Genomic DNA, 18,531 nt, shown 5'->3' on the forward strand with positions numbered 1-18,531 from the left:
ACATAGTTTGAAGAGACAGCACTTTAGGTGAAGAGACAATCATCAGAGCCAGTTGTGATACAGTTGTTGGAACAATCAGCAGGGAATTTAAAGAAATTAAAATTAGTATTTTTAGAGGCTCTCGTGGAAAAGGTTGAATGGAAGAATCAGCTGCAAATGCTAGAAATTTAAAAATAACAAAGATAACGAATTTCTTTAACAGATTTACCTTTAGACTCGACAGCTGAGGAAAGAATCTGTTAACTTGAAAATGAATCAATGAAAACCACCTAAAGGGAAGAAAGTAAAGAGAAAAGATTGAAACAAGTAAAGGAAAACAAAACAGCACATCTAAGGGACAGTATCCAATGATCTAATGTGCATTTAATCAGCATCCTAGGCCCAGAAGAGAAAGAGATGGGTCAGAAGCACAAAGAGAAGAGGGGATGAAGGGATCACAGCTGAGGACGTGGTAGGGCTCCCAACACTGGCTGCACATTATAACTATTATCACTGTGTCCTGGTGTATCGCTATATCTGAAGATTTGTTACTGCCTCACAAGAAAATAGAACTCCTATGTTAAAAATCGTCTGTTCTTTTTTGATGCTAATTTTTTTTAATTTTTAAATTTTTAATTGGAGCATAATTGCCTTACAATGTTGTGCTAGTTTCTACTGTACAACAAAGTGAATCAGTTATATGCATACATTATCCCCTCCTTGTTGAGCTTCCCTCCTATCCCACCCTCCATTCCCACCCTGCTAGGTCACCACAGAGCACTGAGCTGAGCTCCCTGTGTTATACGGCAATTTCCCACTGGCTATCTCTTTTACACATGGAAATATATATATTTCAATGCTCCTCTCTCATCCCACCCCCTCTTCCCCTCTCTGTGTCCACAAGTCCGTTCTCTACCTCTGTGTTTCTATTCCTGCCCTGCAATTAGTTTTGTCGGGGCCATTTTTCAAGATTCCATATATATGCATTAATATACAATATTTGTTTTTCTCTGACTGAGTTACTACACTCTGTATAACAGGCTCCAGGTTCTTCCACTTAAGTTCAACAGTCTGTTCTTGAGAAAAAATTTGAAAAAACACTTGAGAAGTTGAATTTGGTGCCACCTCAGACACTGTGCTTTCATTGGACTGGGATCAGGGTGAGAGGACAGACAAGGGATCAGTCTTTGTTGAGCACTTCCAGGTGCTCTGCACTCTGCATCCAGAGTTAATTAACACTGGTTAATCATCAAGGTCAGGCAGCTGACTGTGTCCATTTCAACGGGCTTCCAACACAACAAACGCTTCTTGGGTTTTGGGAATTACAATGCAGTTAAAGGTGGTAATATTAAAATGATACCATGCTTAAAACTACTGTGAAAAGTGAAGTCGCTCAGTCATGTCTGACTCTTTGCGACCCCATGGACACCAGGCTCCTCTGTCCATGGGATTTTCTGGGCAACAGTACTGGAATGGGTTGCCATTTCCTTCTCCAGGGATTGAACCCAGGTCTCCCGCGTTGTAGACAGATGCTTTACCATCTGAGCCATCAGGGAAGTCCTAAAACTACTGTGGTCCAAAGTATATTACTATCAGGGAAAAGGAATATAATAGTAACAAGATAAGAGGGCTGGTTAACCAAATCCAAGATCATAAAATTGGTAACAACAGTCTCTCTGGGGCTTACTGTACAAAAACAAGTAAATATGTTGCAAAAACTTCAACTTCTTCCTAAGGATAGCAAGCTAAATGCCTAGTAGAACAGTAAAGAAAGCTATTTCTAACACAGATTGCATTTATTGACTAAGCAATCACTATTGAACCATATCTCTGCAGTTTGCTTAGAAATGTTTTATGAATGACATTGTCCAAATTGAAATAGTTAATGACACTCTTCATTGTTTTGCTTTAAAGATATTGTATACAAGAAAAAATGAATCGCTTCAAAAAAATGAGAGATAGAATACCAAAGTATATTTTTCAAACACATAAATTCATGACTCTCATAAAATTCTAAAATGAACATGTGTTAAAGATTTCACTTGTCGTTTTTTAGAGGGAGCTAGTGAGTTAAACAAGATTCAAAGAAAATTTTGGAGACTAGACATATACATTGATATTCAGATACACTTAAATGAACTTGCTAGTAAATACAAAACTGATTAATATGGGGCAATAAAATGTGTGATGTCATTAATTTCTAGAGGAGGTATCAGATGCAATTTATTTGAATTGCTGTGGACAGGAACCGTTTGTGGGACTGTTATTAACGCAACTCAATCATTATCCTGAGTTAGAACATACCTGAGTTGATAGAAACAGAAACATACGAAAAAGACAGCCAAAGTCACAAATCCCTATAAAATCAAAGAATCCACTAAAGGATTCCCTAGGCCAGAGCTTCCAATAGAAGTTTCTGCAATAATAAGACACATATAACTGGACTCCCCAGTAAAGTAACCATTAGCCAGCTATGTCTATTAAGTTCTCATGATGTCGATTGTGTGACTGAGTAACTGAATTTTTATTTTATGTAATTTTTTGTTTGCCATATTGTTGTTTAGTCACTCAGTCATGTCCGACTCTTTTGCAACCCCATGAACTGTAGCCTGCCACACTCCTCTGTCCCTGGGATTTTCCAGGCAAGAATAGGGTTGCCATTTCCTCTCCAGGGGATCTTCCCGACCCAGGGATCGAATCCACATCTCCTGTGTCTCCAGCGTTGCAAGAAGATTCTTTACTGTCCGAGCCACCGTATTAGGCAATGCATTTCTATAAAATGCCCCACACTCTACTGAAAGCACATTGTATAGTTTTTTTCTAAATTTCCACATCTTTGAAAATTTTCCTTATAGTCTCTCTCTTGGTAATCATAAATAGTGCCTAAAAATGATTATTAATCACAAAATGCAAGTCTCAGTAGTTTGGTCTGATCACTTTCATGGTCAGTGAGATTTGTAAAACCCAATATGTCTCTTTGGCTTACTCTTCAATAGCTGCACAGTATTGAGCAACTGCTGCTGCTGTTGCTTAGTCGCTTCAGTTCTGTCTGACTCTTTGTGACCTCATGTACTGTAGCTCCTCAGGCTCCTCTGTCCATGGAATTCTCCAGACAAGAGTACTGTAGTGAGTTGCCATGCCCTCCTCCACAGGATCTTCTCAACCCAAGGATCAAACCCAGGTCTCTTGCGTTGCAGGCAAATTCTTTGAGCTACAAATGAGCCCCCAGGGAAGTCCTGAATAACCACTAAGCCCTTAGAATTAAGGGCTTAGAATTAAGTTATAAGGACTTCCCTGGTGATCCAGTGGTTAAGACTTTGCTTCCCTGTGTAAGTTGGTGAGTTCAATTTCTGGTCAGGGAACTAAGATCCCACATACCTCACAATCAAAAAACTAAAATGTGAAACAGAAGCAATATTATAACAAACTCGATAAAGACTTTAAAGAAAAGAAGTTAGACACAGAAGTTTTCATATGGAATTTCAGATTGGACTTTTCAAATCCTCTATTATTTGCTATCCTGCCACTGAGAAATCAAGTGGATGAAACTGTTCTAAGTAAGTTTCATCTGCAGTATATATAAATATGGGTAAATTTCTTCATTGAAACTCTCATAATTTGTGAAGGTCCATGTCCTGATTAGGGGTGAATTTTCTTACTGACTGTGAGACAGTGATTAAGTTCCATGTATGCTTTACCACAAAGCTTTATAAGCATCAACAATCTTTATTTCATAATAGCTCAACACAACTGATGAAATGAGTTGTCCACAAATGCAGCACTATATCTATGACACTGATCACACAATCAGTTTGGTTAATTATATCCTGCCAAATAGAACAGCTTTCTTATTGACCCTGGGTAGATAATTGTCTTACTATGAAAATTAAATAAACATATGAATTTCAAAATTGAGGTGGGAAGGTCAGTAAGAATCAAATACCACTTTAAAAATATTTTATTTCAGTTTGCAAAAACAGACTATACTCAAAGGTTAGAGCTAGATTAAGAAGACCCAAAAAAGGAATTTCTCACTTTTCTATTGAAAATGAAGTGTAAAAGCAACACTAACTCTGTTACTCTGGGATGATCTGTAACTGATCGTCTGAAATTGTCTCAGTAATGTCAACAAAGGCATCAAAACCTTGCACGAAGGTTTTGAACCACTTATAAAGTGGTTCAAAATACTTTGTACAATCCTTTTCCTGAGACTCCCAGACTGCCTTAGGTTTGTTGAAGACACAAATAGTGCAAAGACTTCTGAGAAACATCAGAATAAAATGGAAGTGAAGTGAAGTGAAGTGGCTCAGTCGTGTCTGACTCTTTGCGACCCCATGGACTGTGGCCTAAAAGGCTCCTCTGTCCATGGAATTTTCCAGGCAAGGATACTGGAGTGGGTTGCCATTTCCTTCTCCAGGGGATCTTCCCAGCCCAGGGATCCAACCCAGGTCTCCTGCATTGCAGGCAGACGCTTTACCGTCTGAGCCACCAGGGAAGCCCCGAATAAAATGGAGACAGAATGATTTGGAGAGGACAAAGACTTAATGACTGTGTTGAATCTGTTGTGATAATCAAGAATATCAGGGTAGAATAGAGTAAAACCATCTATTAAGTATAGTTGCTCAGTCGTGTCTCTTTGCGACCCCCTGGACTGTGGCCCACCAGGCTCCTTTGTCCATGGGATTCTCCAGGCAAGAATACTGGAGAGGGCAGCCATGCCCTTTCTCCAGGGGGATCTTCCCAATCCAGGGATTGAACTTCGGTCTCCAGCGTTGTTGGTGAATTCTTTACAGTCTGAGCCCCCTGGGAAGGGGTATGTCGTATAACTACCTCAGAAAAGTTTGATGGAGTTTTACTCTAGAAGTAAAAACATATTATGGGCAGAAGACAAATATGCAGAACCTTTCATAAAGTCTGCATTTTCTGAAAAAATTACATTAAACACACTTATATTGAAATCATTTTACTTGTTCTACCTATGCAAACTTAAGTTGAGTGGGAAATGTACTCTCCCATTCAATAATTCTGACTATCCAATTCTCAAAATAGTGTTAGCTTTTTAAGAAATATGGAGTACATCAAGCAAATGTAGTTACTTGTGGCCACTCTCCTTTCAAAAGGTGAAAAAACCATTCCAGGTTCGATGCATGAGACAAATGCTCAGGGCTGGGGCAATGGGATGACCCAGAGGGATGGGATGGGGAGGGAGGGGGGAGGAGGGTTCAGGATGGGGAACGCATGTAAACCCATGGCTGATTCATGTCACTGTATGGCAAAAACCACTAAAAAAAAAAAAAAAAAAACAAGGTGAAAAAATAAATCTTTGCAATTTTTCAGGGGCCCTCTGGTTAAGTTTCAAATAGCTTCAGATTTAAAACATACTCTGAGGGTTTTAGGTTATTTTTTATAGATTTAAGATTTTTATCAGAGAAAATAAAAAAAAATAGACGAAATTTAAATGCTTCATTAAGATAGGATCAGAAGGCTTGAAAACATATATATTTATAATTTTTACGTATGATAATAAGCATGTTTAAAATAAATATAGAAGGCACTGTGTTTTTAGGAAAACTTAGATCTTTTATAAATGAAAACATTCATTTTGTTGCTTTTTTTTTTTTGGCATAAAGCATATGATTAGTCGACCTAAAGCACAAAAAAACTATTCTGGTGAGACATAAAATTTGCCTTCTAGGCAAATTACATTAAACTTCCACAATTTAGCAAAAACATTAATAACATAAAAATTTAACAATAATAGTAAAATTTGCCAAAATGTTTATAACTTTCATAATTTTTTCTTATGTATAAATACCATAAAAAAAGAAAAATAAATTATTTTCCTCACATTTTAACCTTAACTGTATTCTTACATATTCTGGGACAATCTGGCCCCTCACTTAGGACAAAACGAATCTGTGTACACATTTCGTCACTATTGCGATCGTTACAGCTCAGACATTCGTATTGTTATAACTTTTATTACAACTTTTATCAAAGTAATTTCTATTCTCCAGAGCAAACTGGGAGCACATAATTGGAAGTTATCTACAATTTAAAAACACTTTAACTGAGTAACTAAGCTTGATGAACATAACTCAACTTTCTATAGCTACTCTCATTTATTATCCTCTTTCATAAGGAGATTAAAATAAACACTCTCTAGGATGACAATAATGTAAACAAGAAATAGTAAGTACTTGCAAGGGTGTACAAAAATTAGACCACTCGCTTACTGCTGGTGGAAATGAAAAATGGAGCAGCCACTTAAGCAATGACATTTGGAAATTTCTCCAAAAGTTAACCATAGATTTGCCATCATTTCAGTTCAGTCACTCAGTCATGTCTGACTCTTTGTGACCCAATGGATTGCAGCACGCCAGGCTTCCCTGTCTATCACTAACTCCAAGAACTTGCTCAAACTCATATCCATCAAGTCGGTGATGCCATTCCCACCATCTCATCCTCTGTCGTCCCCTTCTCCTCCTGCTTTCAATCTTCCCCAGCGTTAGGGTCTTTTCCAGTGAGTCAGTTCTTCCCAACAGGTAGCCAAAGTATTGGAGCTTCAGCTTCAGCATCAGTCCTTCCAATGAATTAAATGAGAAGTCATTCAGTCATGTCCAGCTCTTTGTGACCCCATGGGCTGTAGCCTACCAGGCTCCTTCATCCATGGGATTTTCCAGGCAAGAGTACTGGAGCTGGTTGCCATTTCCTTCTCCAGGGGATCTTCGCAACCCAGGAATCAAACCCAGTCACATGCATTGCAGGCAGACACTTTACCATCTGAGCCACCAGAGGAGACAATGAATCAAAAAGATTTACCATATGGTTTAGCAATTCTATTACTTGGTATATATCCAAAAGAAGTGAAAACACAAATATATGAATATTCATAGCAGCATTATTTATACGGGATAAAAAATGAAAATAACCTTCATGTTCATCAATTGGTAAATGGGCAAAAAATATTGTGGTATATCCAAACAATGTAGCATTATTTAGCAAGAAGACAGAGAAAAGTGCTGATACATTCATCAGTGTGGGTAAATCTTAAAACAATTATGCTAAATGGAAGAAGCCAGATATAAAAATTTTTGAATTTTTTTTTTTTCACCCAGCGACAGGGCTTGCAGGATCTTAGTTCTCTGACCAGGGATTGAACCAGGCCCTGGCAGTGGAAGTAGAGAGTCCTAACCACTGAACTGCCAGGGAATTTCATGCCCAACCTACCCAAAACAAACATTTTGTATGATTTCATTTATATTAAGTGTCCATAATAAGCAATTTTATGGAGAAGGGAATGGCAACCCACTGCAGTACTCTTGCTTGAAGAATTCCATGGACAGAGGAGCCTGGTGGATTGCAGATCATGGGGTTCCAAAAAAAAAAAAAAGGAGAAATGCATCAAAGCATGAATGAATCAAACAAATGGAGGACAAAATCATATTAAAAAATAGGTCTTTATAGCCCCAGTGAGATCAGAGGAAGCACTGTCTCTAACCAAAAATGAAACAAAAAGAGAAAAAATACATTTTGGAAAAATTGTGTGATGGGCTATTTTGAGAAACTAGATATCAAGAAAAAAAAGTTAATTGAAAAGTACTAGAATGAGATAGAATTCAAAATACAATGAGAGATGAAAGAAATCTATACTAAGGAAAAATAACAAATAAAATGAAATCAGAAATATGATGGACATATTTGCTAAATATCACCCAGAAAATTAACATAAAAAAGAATTATTAAAAATTATTGCAGATAAACTGGTAAAGACAGAAGGAGATGTGGCATAGATATTCTGCTATTACCAAAGAATATAGTCTTGAAAAATGCAAATATTTGAAATAAAATTCAATGAGAAGTAAAAAGAAATTAAAATGTTATATAAAATTTTAAAATGATGATCAAAAGGGTTTACTGTATCAGAGAAATTTGATTATACATAATATAATTTTATACACTCATGAAACAATTTCAGGTGTATTCATGTTAACAAAGCAAAAGTAAGAGAGGCATAGATCTCTTCTCTTTTGATGGTACATCTTTCAATTTGCTCATAAAAAGAACAGAAGTGTATTCCAGTTAGTGATTTACTTAGTACAATAATTGCTTTTTGCAGACTCTCTCATCACTGTGGTGACCTGTGAAATATAATTGGCATTACTGGGTATGTGTTTGGTAAGATACTTTGAGATCTCTGGGTCAGCTAGCACATTATGCCCTTTTCCTTTGAACCCATTCTTCTTTCTGGACACACAAACTTGAAGCCGAAAACCCAGCATCCACTCTGGTCAGAGAGGTAACACTGAGGATGTCCTAAAGAAGGCAGAAAACAAAGCTAATAGGCAGCCTAACTAGGCTGGTCTTTGTTGCATGACAAATAATTAGTTCTCTCCCTTGTTTAAACCTTTTTTGGGGGGGACTTCTATTCTATGTATGAATATTAAATTAAATTGAGAACCAGTTGTGGTGGAACTGTCAGTAAGAGATTATAGAACTGGCTAACTGGAAGAAGTGAAAATAACGTATGACAAGGAAACTAATTTTGCAGGCTGGAAAGCTGCAGCACATCATTGTGTAGTGGCACCTCAGTAGTTACCTTCAGATTTTGGAAGGAAGAGCTATGATTCCTGAGGGTGGTATATGATGGAAAATTTATGAAAAATTTAGAATGTTAGTTTGTGTTGGCTGCTTCTCATGCTTTCAAAAAACTGTCTCAAGTAAGAAATAAATTGAGGCTGGAGCTTTCCAATTTACTAACAGAGACAGAAGAAATGCCATTTTGCCGAGGGAGAAACTCTCTCTAGGGCTTACAAAATAAGTTGTCAGGGAGTCTGTGATTTGGAACGTTTTCAGGGTTAAAATCCAAGTGCTTCTATAGTGTATATTGTCTCAATTATGTGTAGTGCTTGTGAAGTTGCAGATATAGTGGGGAATAATTCTGGTGCCTTGCCATACAGAAGGAGTGAATTTAGTGGCAAAGATGGCAAGTGTTTCGCATTGCCTAAAGGCAGCAACTGCAGAGATAAAAAGAAAGGAGCTGGCAGAGCTCAAAAGCCAGTTAGTAAGAGTTTAAAAAGTATAACAGACTAGGTATTTAGCTCTGTTATTTTCATAAAAAAATAACAAAAACAAATATCTTCAGTGTCTACTCAATTTTTGAATGAATATATCCTTATGTAGGTATCGAAATCCAGAGATTAAAAAGATGTAATAAAGTCATTCTTGCAGAATATGCAAATATAGAAGAAACACATAGTTTACTACTGTCTTGTCTTCCTTAATAATAGACCTCAGTTTTATTCTATGTGGAATGATAACAAGTAAGAGATTTCCTTGCTGGCAGCCATGATCAATTAACAACAGTCAAAGTTGTTGGGTGGGCTTGTGGGAAAACTGTATAAAATAATTGATTTAGCTGGTGGTTACTCTCATTTGCTATTCTCACATTCTCTCCCTTCTTGCTAAAATTGTAGTCTTAGTGTTAGAAATCTAGCAGACATTTTTCAACGGTGGAGCAGACTAGGGTGCTCAGCATACCTGTCCCGGTGTTATTATTCTTGTTTAATTTTGCTTCGTTTTAGCATAAGAGAAAGATAAACACCAAAATTTGGTTGGGTAACTCAAACAGGGGCTCTGTATCAACCTAGAAGGGTGGGGTGGGGAGGGAAATGGGAGGGAGTTTCAAAAGGGAGGGAATATATGTATACCTATGGCTGATTAATGTTGAGGTTTGACAGAAAAGAGCAAAATTCTGTAAAGCAATTATCCTTCAATAAAAAATTAATTAATTAAAAAATTCAGTCGGGATGTGGTCACTTTCTTTCTGTCCTTTCTTATTCTTTTTTTTTTTCCTATATAGAGTTCTACTATTAGCTGCAGTTTTATTAACCATTCTGAACTTGCATTTCAGTCATGTACCAATGTTGGTACAATAAAAACAGGAGAAATTTGGGTACCTGATGATCACAGAACACAAATTCTCAATTTCTTTTACTCCTGTGTCTGTGTTAGAGATGTACCCCTTTATTTGTTGGAGTGATTTGTTTCTGTTTGACATTGTTTATATGCATGCTAAGTCGCTTCAGTCATATCCGAATCTTTGCAACGCTATGGACTCTAGCCCACCAGGCTCCTCTGTCCGTGGGATTCTCCAGGCAAGAATATCAGAGTGGGTTGCCATTGCCTCCTCCAGGGGATCTTCCCAACCTAGGGATTGAACCCACATCTCTTATGTCTCCTGCATTGGCAGGTTCTTTACCCCTAGTTGCCACCTGGGAAGCCCTTGATTTTACATTATATGCATCTGATTATAATATAAAAAAACGGAGAAAGACATATACAAGGAAGACAAAATAATTGTAGTCCCAGATTTTTTGATAGCAACACTTGATACTGCAATATAACATGAGACTTATCATCTTCAAAACTTCAAAAAAAATAAAATGTGTACTGAGAAGTATATGGTATTGAAATTCCTTTGTAAAAAAATCAAAGCCACAGAGTCATTCTTAGTCATGAGATAATTTAGATATTCTAGCACCCATAAGGTTTCTTGGACAAAATTTTAGTTAAAAAAAAATAGTTTGGCTTAGGGGGAAAAAAGTGGTTTGAAAATGAAACACAAAAAGGTTGGTGTTTCCTAAAATTCTATTTAACCAAAAGTATAGAAATTATATAACAAAATAACTAGTGATGAGATGAAGAAATAATGAGAATTGTGAGCATGTATATATATATATATATATATATATATATACACACACACACACATACATTTTATGCATGCATCTTTATGTTAAATAAACCAATGAAGGATATATATACATATATATTTATTTATATGAATATTGTAGTCTGTTGGAGTGTATCAAAAATGCTCAATAAGTGCAAAAGTGACTTTTTTCAAAGAAATTTCTAAAGATATCTGTAACTAAAATATTTTATAACTTTCAAACAGAAAATTTGGGAAAAGGAAAACAGTAACATGTAAATGAAGAGAAATTTGGAATGATAGTAAAGTCATGAGTATTCTAAAAGATTCATCTAAATGGGAATGGAGATTATATAATACAATTTGTGTATAAAGTATGTTCATGAGAGAAGTAATGGGAAACTTTTCTGTGATGGATACATGAGCATCTCAAAATGAAAGTGATCATTGACAGTCAAGTGAAAAACTGGTGTAGAATTATAAAACTAACAGTGGTACAAAACTAAAAAAAAGCAATTTAATTAAATCATCAACAATAAAGCAAAAAAAGAAAAGAATTAACAGAGTAAAATAAATAATAAATTAAGACAGGAAAAACAAATCAAGTGTGTCAGCTATTAAACTGCATGTGACTATATTTGATGTTAACACTGGAAAACACATTGTTAGGAAGGGATAAAACTCCACACCCAATATATTGCATTTTTCAAGAAACACATTTAAAGTAGAAGTATATTGGAAATAAAGAGATAAAAATTGTCAAAACAATTCCAAATATTAATGAAGGGTAGATAAGGTAACACTAATGGGCAGAACATTAGCATAAAAGAAATACAATCTAAGACAGACAAAAGCTAAGGTTCATTATCTCCAGCAGAACACATACTGTAAGGAATCTTAAAAGAAATGTTTCAAGCAAAATTAATGATGTCAAATGAAATCACAAATTTCAGAAAATAATTTTAAAAGGATAACTATTCAGGTAAAACATATATGTATTATATGTGTGTATTTATGTAAAAGCACAAAATAATCCAACTAAACACCACAAATTTCTGAATTAGTTAAAATAAAAACAATAAGACTATATGTTTTTGTTTTATTTGTTTTCTTTTTTTAATGTATTTTTAAATTAGAATATGATTGCTTTACATTTTGTGTTAGTTCTGCTGTGCAACAACATGGATCAGCTATAAGTATACATATATCCCATCCCTCTTGAGCCTCCAACCCACTCTCCCCACATCCCACCCCTCCAGGTCATCACAGAGCACTGAGGTGAGCTCCCTGTGCTATAGTTTCCCACTATTTTATGCATGGTAGTGTATATATGTCCCACCCTCTCCTTTCCCTACAGTGTTCACAAGTCCATTCTCTATGTCTGCAAGACTAACTATATGTCTTTTACAAGGAAAAATATTTATGTATGAAGAACTAGATAGTTTTAAAATAAAGTATTTGAAAAAGAAATACACACTGAAAACCTAAAAAGAGTTGCATTTTAATCAAAAAGAGTAGACAAAAGCATTACCAAAAATTCAGAAAAGCATGATCTAATATTTTAATTTAGTTATTCATCAAAAAGACATAAAACTGTTTGTGGACCTATATATTTTTAGAACTAAAAGAAAATGGTTCCAAATACATAAAGTAATATTTGACATGACTAAGGGGAGAAGTAGATAAATCCACCAACAGTTGGAGATTCTAAATGTTACTGTCAAATTATGAAGAACAAATATAAAGAAAATTCATCAAGTTATAGAAGATCTGAAAACTACCAATCAACTTGACATAATTAACATTTATATTAAGAGGCCAGAGCATATAACTACAGCTGACATTTCAACAACAGGTTTAAATTGCATGGGTCCACTCATACATTCCCCAGTGGCTCAATGGTAAAGAATCCAAGTGCAATGCAGGAGACAAGAGTTCCATCCCGGGTTCAGGAAAATTCCCTGGAGAAGGAAATGGCAACCCGCTCCAGTATTCTTTCCTGGGAAATCCCATGGACAGAGGAGCCTGGTGGACTACAGTCCATTGAGTTGCAAAAGATTTGCACACCACTTAGCGACTAAACAGCAACACACACTAAGTATATTAAATTAGACCATAATTACACTAAATTGGAAATTGATAAAATTAAAATATGAAGAAAATCCAAAAATATCTGTAAATAAAACACTATGTTACTAAATAACCTCAGGATCCAAAAAATAATGAATCATAATAGAAATTTAAAAATATTTCAAACTACAGCAAAACAAGCACATTACAATTTTGTGGATGAACTTTCATTCAAACTTCGAATTGTGTGCTTCTTTAAAAAGTTGCTTCTCATTCAACAATGAGAAAAAAATAAGCTATAATTTCATAGCATTTCTTATGCCAGTTGGCAAGCTGAAGTTAGTAGTTAAGGGAGGCATCTGAAATCCAAAGAGGTTTAAATTCTTCCAAGCAGTCAGAGGACATATATGTTTTCTCACCCGTGACAGAGTGTCAGGGAATGTGGACCTGTTTTGACCACAGTATAAGCAGGTAAAATTTAACTTGACTAAAAGTCAAGTGGGAGCTAATAAATCTGAAGTTGCTGGGGGCACTTAGCAACTGCCTTTCGTCAGCCACACAGCCCTGCATTGCTTGAAATCTCAGGAGAAATTGAGTGCTGGGCAAAAGACCAGAGAGCAAAGCTGAACGGCTCAGATGTACAGAAGAGATTGACAGCTGTTCTGAGACAGGCACAAAACATATCCTACTTCCTGAGTCCTTTCTTTTTATATTGTGAATACCTTAATCCCCTGGGTTAGGAGCCGCAAATGCTTTTGCTTGCAGAACTCAAAGGAGGTAATCACAGATTGCAGACAGGACAGAAGCAACTCACTGCCTGTTTCTCCTGACTTGTTCTTGTGTGAAACCAAAGGACAGCATTGCTGGGAATGGGAAGAAATCGTTCTCATACTAGGCTCTGCAGAGGCCATGCTTTGCTGCAGGAGTGTGTGAGAGCTTGGTGATTCTGTCGTGTGCCCCTTTTTGTGACCCCATGGACTGTAGCCCGCCAAGCTCCTCTGTCCACGGGATTCTCTGGGCAAAAATACTGGAGTGGGTTGCCATGTCCTTCTTCAGGGGATCTTCCTGACCCAGGGATTAAACTTGCATCTCCTGTGTCTCCTGCATTGCAGGTGGATTCTTTACCCACTGAACCATTGTGGAAGCCCCTGTAGGGGAGATAGACACAAAACCCTGCCAATGATACACACGTTTCATTTCTATGGAACAAAAGCTATAGAAAAGGGGAAAGGATCTTCATGAGATGGTTTGCACCTGTGACGATGATAGTGTGGTCAGCGGTTACGTCCCCCATGATGATATTCTGCAAAGCAAGTCAGAAGTTTCTGGGCAGGGAAATCAAGACCACTTACCTGCAAGGCAAAGGCTGAGGATGAAGGCAAGTTAGAGAGAAATATCTACAGCTGAAGGAAAGGTGACAATCGTCTCAGGCCTTACAGTCTATGTGAATAGTCTCTGTATGGCATGGTCTATATTGAAGGGTTCTCTCCCAGTTGCAGGTGGTGCAGGAAATCCCCTCCCAAGGTCAAGTGTGGATCTAAGGCTGAGTTAGACCACTGGTGCTGAGGAAGATGCTCGTTCAGGGCACAGGGGCACAGAGTCTTTTTAAGACTGAGAAAACAGGAGACAGGACTAAAACCCAGGAAATTCCAATATCAGGTATCATACAGTCTACTGTGAGGAAGGGCAAGTGCATAGGGCTAGTCCTCTGTGGCACAGCATTCAGGAATGGATGAAAGCTGAGAATGGAGCACTGAGAAAACCCCTCCAGCACTTCACCGCCACTAGAGGTATGGGAAACCTGTGACAGTTGGAAATCAACCACAGGAGTAGCAATACCAGCAAACTGTTACAACAACTACAACAAAGCGGTAAAGTTCCAGACTATATTGGCCCAACCACTGAGTCTAATGACCTGACAGGAAGAACACTTGAGCCCTAACCAAGTTTTAAAACTACTTATCATAGTTTCTGTCATTCGACTGGAATAACTGGCATTCAATAGAAATGTATGAAAGTACAGCAGAGAGCAAAACTAAATCCCATTTTCAAGAGATAAGGCAGCTAACAAAACCAGAGAGAAATAAGATGTTGCAACTATCAGACAAGGACTGTAAAAATAACCATCACTATTATCTTAGAGTATCTAGTGAAAAATAGTTCCATATGCATGCAAAGATGAGAATTTCATCAGAGAGAAGAAAATACAGTATTAAGAAATATTCAAAATAAAATTTTGATAACTAAAAAAATTATCTATTGACTGGTTTGTCAGTAGAATTGAAACAGTTGAGGGAAGAATCAATAAACTTGAAAATGAGAGAACAAAGTGGAAATTACCCAAACAAAATCCAAAGGGGAAAAGAGACTTTGAATAAAAGAAAACACAAGAACAATGGACCATTATATTGTCTAATATTTGTGTGTGTTTGTTTAGTTGCTCAGTTGTGTCTGACTCTTTGTGACCTCATGGCCTGCAGCTCGCCAGACTCGTCTGTCCATGGAATTCTCCAGGCAAGAACATTGAGTGAGTAGCCATTCTCTTCTCCAAGGGATCTTCCCCACCCAGATATCACACCTGGGTCTCCTGCTTTGCCAGTGGATTCTTTACCATCTGATCTACCAGGGAAACCCTGTCTAACATATGGGTAGATACAATTTAAGAACAAGGGAAAAAACAGTAATATGGGTAAGAAATATTTGAAGTGATAATGACTAATAATTTCCCCCAAACTAATGGGGCAAAATCTTAGTTATAAAACCAAAACTATAATTTTATAAAATGATGAATTGGACTTCATCAAGACTATTAAAATTTAAAATACTGTTATGAAAATGAAAGCCAAGGCAAAGTCTGGGAGAAAATATTTGAAAAATTATCTATAAAAAATTTATATCCAGAAAATATACATATGTAGAAACTGCATTTTTAAAAATGTGTTTTTCTAATACTTTGCACAATTTTAGCTTGCACAGTTATTATTTTATTCTACCTCTGCATGTGCAAGCAAGTATATCAGTATGTTACATTCTATGACAATCTAGTACATGTAGAAGTAATTTTTAGTGGAAAACAATATTAACAAAAATCTCAAACAGTACAGTAGTTACCTCTGGATATAGTGGAAAGGGTAGATGGGCTGAGAATGGGTCCCAAATATTGTCATTGCAGTATTTTCTACCTTAATACTGGTGTGACTAAGAGGTGAGTTTGATTTTATCAGAATTTCCCAGTTGAGATTTATGAATTTTAGTGTGTCAAAATGTTCCCCTTCCTCTGTCTCTCAAAAACAAAACAAGCAACAGCAACCAGGGCCAACATTTTAAAGATAATCTACACCTTTTCAAAGAGCTGAGATCTCTGACTCCTTTCAAAGATGAAACAGCTTTGAATGGTAAAGTCCTCTCAAATTCTGTACCATATCCTCAGAGATCAAAAGCAAAATATTTTTAGTTTTCAAATACAAATCCTTTAGATGCATTGTGGAAGCCATTGACTTTAGCCAATACAATCACTGAAAAATGTTAAGGCAAAGGAAAAAAGTCACATGGATGATACAATACTGTCCTGTGAAAATCACAAATTACTGAGCAGTGGGAGCAAAAGCATATGCCTGGGATACTGTTGATGAATATTTTAATGGTCTTTTCCACTTAGGTGTTTAATAAGGGTAGCTTAGTGGCCAACACACTGTCAGTGCTTAAGACCACATAATATATGACTTACCTTCCCAAGCCCCTCCCAACAATGGCAAGAGCGTTTTTGTAGGAACACTGTATAGGAGCCAACTCAAACATCTGTCACATATTCTGCAGTGGTGTTGATAGCACTGTTGCGATTATTCATGAAGGCTAAAATTACATTTTTTTCTGGCAGTGCATTGCTATTATAACACCTCCCATACCTATTTTAAATCTCAGATCATTAGCATAAGCCCAATTATTTGAAAAACTCAAAAAAGAACTTGAATTAAGAGTATAGGCACATAATTTAGAAAGGTTCCTAATGACTTTAAAAGTCTGTGCATAGCACTCACTGAAAAGAATTATTTGCATTTCCTCCAGAATTACTGCAGTAAGTTAGAATAAACACACCTAAATCAAAACAGTGACAAAAACGTTAAAGAAAATATGTGTTTACGCACAAAAAATGAATGTCATAGTGGATTAATTTAACAACTGAATTAACTTAACAATTGCTTGCAAATAAGTGTACTTGGATATGATGTTCGCTTTTGGTCTCCTTTTCTGTGAGAATAGTTGACTTGTATAGATGAATGGAAGAAGATGAGGTATATATACACAATGGAATACTATTGTTGTTATTTAGTCATTAAGTCATGTCTGACTCTTTGCAACCCCATGGACTGTAGCCCACCAGGCTCCTCTGTCTATGAGATTTTCCAGGCAAGAATACTGGAGTGGGTTGCCATTTCCTTTTCCAGGGGATCTTCATGACCCAGGGATTGAACCTATGTTTCCTGCATTGGCAGGTGGATTCTTTACCTCTGTGTCACTTGGGAAGCCCATGAAACACATAATTGAACTGAATTATAAATGGCTCAGTATTCACTGTATGACTCAAATTCTTAATTATGCCAGAATAATTATCTTTTCTGTTCAAAATATAATAAATTGGGTTTTTCTCCCACACCCAATTCAGAGAAGATATATAGAGAACAATAGAGTTTCATTCATTTATTCATGCAATTAAGAGCTTTTGTGTCCCTGCCGTGTGTCTGTTGTGATGACAGAGGACAGAAGGGAGGAGAAGGGTGTGAGGGCTCTTGCCAACCTGGAACTTGTAGTTTAGGGAGGAAAACAAGCATTAAATACAGCATAGAATAGTAATGCCTAATTATATTCATGAAAAGTGATATGAATGAGAAGTCCATGGTGCCATAAGACAATGTAATGACAGGATGAAGCCTAGTTTGGGTGACAGGTAAGCAATGACTTTCTGGCTGAAATCCAAAGGATGAGTTCCGGTGAGCTGTGTATCCAGTAAAAATGAGGAGGGAGAGGCAGGCACAAATAAGCACTAAATTAGAAAGTAGAAATTAGTCTGTTTGAGATGAAAGAGAATGGAAAGATTTGTAGGGAGTAATGGTATTTGATAGGACTTTTAATATGTTGAATAAATAAATAGATCATTAGGCAAGTTGAATGTGGCCCATTAGAGATGAGGCTGTCACAGAGCAGAGACACATTGCATTACCACAGTCTCCTTTGGCCAAGAAAAAAAAAAAATGTATGAACTTAATACAACTACAGGACAGTTGCTAAAAAACAGTTTTTGCTGGTCCTTGAGAGCATAGAAAGAGTGCCTCTTTTGCCCTTTCAAATGCCCCTAAGGAAATTACAGCACTGAAAACAATCATGAAAGCACATTAACTTTCAATGCTAAAATAGTTTTGAATTAATTCATTAGTATGTTGACATTCAAAACAAACAGACCTATTTTCCTCTTCCAGGATAGTCAAGCTTCCAGTGGATGTAGCTAAAAATTTGTCATGCTCATTAAGGGCCCGTTTGTTTTGTTTTTGTAAATGTCACCTAAATATTTAGAATTATAGAGAAACTGACTGGAAAAAAGCAAACGATTTTCCCCTGAAAGAAGAGTCTATTGCTGCCAGGAATTCACCATTTTGACATTAGAATTGATGGATTGGATATAATTCCTGTCCAAAACAATAGGCTAAGAGGTCAAGTATATTTCCCAAAGCCAAGGTACTGCAGTGGCATAAAAACATCCACTGTGTTCTGGG

At 36.6% G+C, this 18,531-nt stretch overlaps 2 long non-coding RNA genes across 3 annotated transcripts in view; one reads left to right on the plus strand and one right to left on the minus strand.

Moving 5' to 3' along the window:
* The window catches only part of LOC145534208 (uncharacterized), a 50,768-nt gene extending 47,728 nt beyond the window's left edge, over positions 1–3,040 (minus strand). The window contains exons 1-2 of the long non-coding RNA XR_014074342.1: positions 2,966–3,040; positions 209–269 (exon numbers count right to left, since the gene is read on the minus strand). This is a non-coding gene — a long non-coding RNA (uncharacterized LOC145534208). The remainder of the gene's footprint in view (positions 1–208; positions 270–2,965) is intronic.
* The window catches only part of LOC145534207 (uncharacterized), a 178,644-nt gene that overhangs the window by 94,193 nt on the left and 65,920 nt on the right, over positions 1–18,531 (plus strand). The window contains exon 4 of one of the 2 annotated variants that reach the window (XR_014074341.1): positions 15,201–15,290. This is a non-coding gene — a long non-coding RNA (uncharacterized LOC145534207). Of the gene's footprint in view, positions 1–15,200; positions 17,910–18,531 lie in introns of those variants that run through there. The other variant, XR_014074340.1, reaches the window with a different exon arrangement.

Source organism: Giraffa tippelskirchi, chromosome 14 (genome assembly GCF_054371585.1).
Source record: "Giraffa tippelskirchi isolate mGirTip1 chromosome 14, T2T-mGirTip1v1.2.pri, whole genome shotgun sequence".
NCBI lineage: Eukaryota > Metazoa > Chordata > Mammalia > Artiodactyla > Giraffidae > Giraffa > Giraffa tippelskirchi.